Source organism: Mustela putorius, unplaced genomic scaffold (genome assembly GCF_011764305.1).
Source record: "Mustela putorius furo isolate JIRA1106 unplaced genomic scaffold, ASM1176430v1.1 tig00000275_pilon_pilon_pilon, whole genome shotgun sequence".
Lineage (NCBI taxonomy): Eukaryota > Metazoa > Chordata > Mammalia > Carnivora > Mustelidae > Mustela > Mustela putorius.
The window spans coordinates 6,167,028-6,174,044 of NW_025421341.1; the positions used below are offsets into that span (position 1 = coordinate 6,167,028).

Consider the following 7,017-nt stretch of genomic DNA (forward strand, 5'->3'; position numbering starts at 1 on the left):
TGATCTTGTGGGTCATGGGGTCAAGCCCTGGGTTAGGCCATGCTTGAGATTCTTTCCCTCTGCCCCCGCTTGGGCTCACTCTCTCTCAAAAAAAAAAAAAAAAAAAAAAAAAAAAAAATAGAAAGGAAGAGGGAGGAAAAGAAAGAGTGAGGTAGAAAAGAAATTTTCTAGAAAGAAAAAGGAAAGGAAAATTAAAGAACAGAAACTCAGAGACCTGAAAGACAATATCAAAACATATCAAAACATCTAACAAATTTATAATTAAAGTCCCAGGAGAATAATAAAGAGAGAATGAAGAAGAAAAAAAATATTTAAAGAAATCATGGTCAAAATTTTTCCAAATTTGGGGGTGCCTGGCTGGCTCAGTCAGTTAAAGCATCTGCCTTCAGCTCAGGTCATGATCCCAACATCCTGGGATCAAGCCCCACATCAAGCTCCTTGCTCAGTGGGAGTCTGTTTCTCCCTTTCCCTCCACCCTTCCCTCTTCTAATGCTTTCTCTCTCTCAAACAAATAAAAATCTTCCAAAAAAATTTTTTTTTCCAAACTTGGTAAAAGTCACAAATTCACAGATTGATGAAGCTCAGCAAAACCCAAGCAGGATAAATGTAAAAAAACCCTTGTCTAGCACACAATAATCAAACTGCTAAAAAACAAAAAATAAAGTTTTGAAAGAAGCCTGAGAAAAATACAGAGAACAAACAGAAAATGAATAACAAATGAATAACAAAATGATAGATATAATTCCAACCACATCAATGAAAACAATTCAGTGGTGATAGGAGTCTTTCAACAAATGGCATTGGAATAACTGGATTATCCATATGGAAAAAACTGAACCCAATCTCACACTGTGCATGACTATGAATTTGCCATGGTTCAGCCAAACCTATGATCAAAATCAAAATTACAGTGGTTTTAGAAGAGAATCTAGGAAAATAGTTTCATGACTTGGGGAAAAACAACATTTTTTTTTTAGGCAGGATACAAAAACAATCAACTGACATGGAAAAATGATAAACTAGGCTTCACCAAAAACAAAAATTTCTGCTCATCAAAAGTCACTGGTCTTTTTTTTTTTTTCCTTAAGATTTTATTTATTTGTCAGACAAGAGAGAGAGAGCACAAGCAGTGGGAGGGGCAGAAGGAGAGGGAGAAGCAGACTCCCACTGAGCAAGGAAGGCAATGCAGGACTCCATCTCAGTATGCTGGGATCATGACCTGAACTGAAGGCAGATGCTTAACTGACTGAGCCCAGGCATCCCAAAAGTCACTGTTAAGGACAAAGAATAGATAAGCCACAAACAAGGGGAAAACTGAGATTTATTTATAAGGGTACTCTTTATAAAGATGTGATCAGAGTATAGGGACAGTAAAAGAGATAGGGCCAGACCAGAGCTGGTCACAGCAGAGGGCAGGCAGAGGTTACCAGAAACCAGAAGGATAGAATCATGTACAAAAAGTCACCTTTAGAGGAGCTGTGATCTCCAGAATGCAGATCAGTGATCTTTAGTGGAGGAACACAGCCAACTTGGGGCAATTCCACAGGATAACACGCAGGGGAATAAAGAGCCTAACATTACTCTCCTCTATCTCTCTCATCTTTCACTAGGACTCCCTCTTGACCAAACCCAACCAGAAGCCAAGGGCAGGGAAGCTGATTGATATAATCAGGAGGCACGGTAGGAGACCGAACCCCATCACCTTGGCATTTATATTCCCATATGAGTTTTGTCAAAATCACATTTGAACATTTTTATTGTATGATTACACAGGACTTGCCAACAGGACCATTCCAGACGTCCCCATAGACACGTGGTCAGATCTCTGGCCAACTCTCGGCTTCCCAGTTCCTTCAGCTCTCACACTCCCCATCATAAGTTTAGGGATCCCAGATAGCACAGTCTTGGACAGCACATTCATGATGCCTGACAGACTCCTTTCTGAGAAAGCTCAGCGTAACTTTCCTAACAGCCTACTATGGAAGACTTCCTTACCTTTCATCACCACACTTTTTAACCTTCCATCTTCTTGTCTGCCAGGGTAGAGTAGACCAGCCAGATACCTGTATATTTGCCAGTGATGTTGGACAGAGATTTTGAAATTACAACTGACTGACTGAATCAAAATTTGAATGTGAGATAAAGCAGAAGAATCAGGCAACTGCTAGTATTTGGAGCAGAAAACAGCTAAATCAGCAGTATATTAGAGCTCTAGAATAGGGTTAGAGTCTAATTTCTAAAGAGATTTTAAAAATCAGATTTGCTAAATCTCACCTGTTTCTTGAACCAAGTTTCAACTTTTCAAGAGGCTGCTAAGGTTTTGTGCTATATCCCAAGAAACCCTAACAGATCTCAGTTTCTTGGAAACTTAATATACCCAAATGTATCCTTCCTTCAGTTAGGTGACAGATGTGAAAGAAAAAGGAAACTTACTGCCTCACACAATTGAGCAGCCTTGAAGAAGTCAAGTGAAGTTTGATCTAACCATTCAATTATATCGCCAAGGACTTTTTTCATTGCCTATTCCTTCTGCCATCTATAGTGTTTCAGACAGAACCTGTCTTTTCATGGTGGCAGCAATTTCAGCCCTTACTATTTTATTATTGAGTGCTTGGAGGAGTAGAAAAGAAACTTCAGATAATTTCTGTACAAGTCTTGAGATTCACTCTTACTGAATCAACTCATGTCACATTCGCATCCATGAACCGATCTCAAGAGCTGGCGGCATTATTAGAGCTAATATATCAATGTCATACACCCGAAGTTAGAGGTAGGTTCAGCATCTGACTTCAGTTCACCATCTGACTTCCCAAAGATATGGGGTTATGAAGAATGGGATAGTGAAGAATGGATGCTTGGAAGCAACACATATGACCACATACATCCACTACCTAGCCTAAATGGCTACCCAAAGATGTACCTCTTCCACTGTTTTATGGGGTCCTGGCATTTGGCTTTAGGGCTCCAGAGACCAATCCAATATTTCAGATCAATTTTACTAAGTTCTGGTAGGCCACTCCAAAGGGGGAAGATGGGTTTATCTCAGGGTTTCTCTCTCTACTAAATTGAAATAAAATCTCCAATCAACCATCTCCTTCCTGCCTCCTACTAAAATACACAGATGCACACATATTATTAAAGGCATTTCATTCTTGCATGGGTCAAAATCCACACAGAAAAGATGCTTCATGGGGCTCCAGGGTGGTTTAGTTGGTTAAGAATCTGACTCTTGATTTCAACTCAGATCATGAGCTGAGGGTCATGAAATTGAGACCCATGCCAGGCTCTGTGCTCAGTGGGAAGTCTGCTTGATTTTCTCTCTTTCCCTATGCTTCTGTCCCTCCCTCCTCTCTCTCTTGAAAAAAAAAAAAAAAAAGATGCTTCATGCAATAACCCTGGAGTTTCCCTAATGCAGCATCTAAGAGTTTTGAGCACTTTAATGAGGTACCAATTAGATATATTCATCTCTATTACATACCTACCTTCTTTCTCATTATTCCTCTCCTACCTGAAAGGCCCAAGAGCTATCTAGAAAAAAACAAGCTTATAGAGCTCAAACATAACAAACTGATAAGCCAGTGGAACATGGGATACAAACAATGTTGATTTATTCCTTTACTATACAAATAAAAAAGTGAATAGAACACCTTGAAAAGAGAATAAATAAAGAGTATGTTTTCAAAAATTAGGCAAGCAGTTGGCTTAGGCTGTTGGCATAGTATCCCTGATTACAGACTTTTAAATTAAAAGCTTCCACTGATTCACAAGAAAAAACTCTCTTATAATTTGTTTAAATTTATATATGTTTCAATAAATTATTTTTTGCAAAACAATGAACTTCAACCCATACTTTCCACCATATATGAAAATTAACTCAAAATGGATCATAGACTTAAATGTAAAATCTAAAATTAAAAAATTTCTAGAAGAAAACATGGGAGAGGGGCACCTGGGTGGCTCAGTCTGTTAAGCATCTTCCTTCAGCTCAGGTCATGATCTTGGGGTCCTGGGATCAATCTCCCATCCATCCAGCTCCCCACTCAACAGGGAGCCTGCTTCTCCTTATGCCTTCCCCCATCCCCACTTGTGCTCTCTCTCTCAAATAAAAAAGAAAATGTTAAAAAAAAATAAAAAAGAAAACATGGGAGAAAATATTTGTAAACTTTGGTTAGGCAAAGATTTTTTGGATATGGTATAAAAGTCCAATCCATAAAAGAATACATTGAACTTCACCAAAATTAAAAATTTCTGCTCTTCAAAAGACAGTTAAAAGTGTAGAGCAGACAAGTCACAGATTGGGAAAAGATATTTGCAAGTCATATATATCTGGTAAATAGCTTACATTCAGAATATACAATTTATCTTTGGACAACATGAGTTGAACTGATCTGGTCCACTTTAGACATGGATTTTTTTTTATATAAATACAGTATAGTACTGAAATGTATTTTCCTTTCCTCAGGATTTTCTTAGTAACATTTTCTTTTCTCTAGCTTATGTTAATGTAAAAATTCAGTATATAGTACTTACACAAAATATGTATCAAATCAACTGTTTATGTTATCACTAAGGCTTCCAGTCAATAGCAGGCTATTGGTTAAGTTTTGGGAGAGTCCAAAGTTACAAGTGGATTTTTTACTATGTGGGGGAGTCATTGCCCCTAGCCCCCATGTTGCTGAAGAGACAACTGTACAAATAACTCTCAAAACAGCACAGTTTAAAAATGGGCAGAGAAAATAAAGAGATACTTCACCAAAGAAGATAGAGGAATGGTAGGTAAGCACATGAAAAGATGCTCAACAGTGTTGGTCAATAAGAAAATGCAAATTAAAACCACAGTAAGACACCACTTAGCATCTGTTAGTATGGCTAAAACTAAAACTATTAACCACACCAAGTGTTGTTGAGGATGTGAAAGAATTAGAACAGACCATGGTGGAATTGTAAAATGATACAAAACTTGGGGAAACATTTGGCAGTTTCTTTTAAAGTTAAATACATACCTACCATATAATCTAGTCATTCTGTTCTTATTTATTCAAGAGAAAAGAAAGCATATGTCCACACAAAGACTTTTCCACAAATGTTCATAGCAGCTTTATTTGTAATCACTGAAAACTGGAAACAACACAAAGGTCCATTAATAGGTGAATGAATAGACAAACTGTGGTATACCAATACAATAAAATACTATCCAGCAACCCTCTTACACTGTTGGTGGAAATGCAAGTTGGTGCAGCCACTTTGGAAAACAATGTGGAGATTCCTTAAAAAATTAAAAATGGAGCTACCCTATGACCTGGAAATTGCACTACTGGGTATTTACCCCAAAGATACAGATGCAGTGAAAAGAAGGGCCATAGGTTTATAACAGCAATGTCCATAATAGCTAAAATGTGGAAAGAGCCAAGATGCCTTTCAACAGACGAATGGATAAAGAAGATGTGGTCCATATATACAATGGAATATTACTCAGCCATCAGAAACGATGAAGACCCAACTTTTGCATCAAAATGGATGGGACTGGGAGATTATGCTGAGTAAAGTAAGTCAAGCAAAGAAAGTCAATTATCATATGGTTTTATTACTTGTGGAACATAAGGAATAACATGGAGGACATTAGGAGAAGGAAGGAAAAGTGAAGGGGGGGAGTCAGAGGGGGAGATGAACCATGAGAGACTGTGGACTGAGAAACAAACTGAGGGTTTTAGAAAGGAGGGGTGTGGGGGGATGGGTGAGCCTAGTGATGGGTATTAAGGAGGGCACGTATTGCATGGAGCACTGGGTATTATACTTAAACAATGAATCTTGGAAAACTACATCAAAAACTAATGATGTATTTTATGGTGACTAACATAACACAACAAAAAAAAAAAAAAAAGAAAGAAAAAAATACTATTTAGCAATAAAATGAATGGACTATTGATAAATAAAGAAATAAGGGTAATTAAAAAAGAAGCCAGGCCCCAAAAGAGAGTACATAATATATGAGTTCTTTTATATAAAATTATAGAAAATAGAAACTAAGCTACAGTGATAGAAATTAGATTGGTCATTGATTGGCAGTGGGGGACTGGAAGATGGGGAGGACAGGAGGGATGAATCACAAAGGGGCACAAAAGGGAACTTTTGGCAATATGACTATGTTCCCTGTCTTGATTGTAGTGAACATTCAATAGGTGGACATATGTCAAAACATCAAATTGTACAATTCATATGTGTTTAATTTTTTGTATGTCAATTATATTTCAGTAAAATGCTAAATAAATCAATATTTAGCAAATACACTAAAATTGGAATGATACGGAGAAGACCAGCGTGGCCCCTGTACAATGATGACACACAAATTCATGAAGCATTCCATATTAATAAATATGTACATAAGTGACATTTAAATGTGTTTGTTGAAAATATCCAGCCATGTTGTCATTTGACAATACTTGCTGAATGCTTCCATGCACTGAAGCTATAAGAGGTAGGAGACATCCTCCCATACTCCAAAGGCTTTCAAAGCCATTGGCAAATTCTCATTTTGAACTCATGGGGCTGGAGCTGGTGGTGGGGCATATGGAGCTGGTGGTGGGGCATAGGATCTAGAAGTCTAGAGCCAAGGACAAGGTATGAGCTGAAGGCATAGATACTGGAGTTGGGATACACAGAACAAATGAAATACCTTACATGGGAGGAGTCTAGAAATAGATTATAAATGGAGGAGTGTAAAGACTGAGGACAGAACACTAGGAACACTAACCATGAGATGTGCTAGTGTGAGATGGGAAGGGGGTGATGGAGCTGGGAGGAGAACTCAGAGTGTTGGCACAGAGGAGGCGGTGTCTGAGGACTCAAAGAGGCCATGGATAAGAAATGAACAGTGTCCACTGAACTTGGCAAATAGGAGGTCTCTTGGTGACAGCATTGCAGGTGCTATCATAGAGAGGAAACTAGACACCAGTGCACTAATATTCTTGCACTGTGCTTTGGTTATTGTAAAGGGGGCAGAAAAGAAGCAGTTTTGGA

General features: G+C 38.2%; 1 non-coding gene across 1 annotated transcript; it reads left to right on the top strand.

Annotated features, from left to right (window-relative positions):
* Positions 1-6,268: 6,268 nt before the first annotated feature.
* LOC123391710 lies at positions 6,269-6,370 on the top strand. Its single transcript, XR_006606405.1, has one exon. It is a non-coding gene; the product is annotated as a U6 spliceosomal RNA (small nuclear RNA).
* The last annotated feature ends 647 nt before the right edge of the window (positions 6,371-7,017 follow it).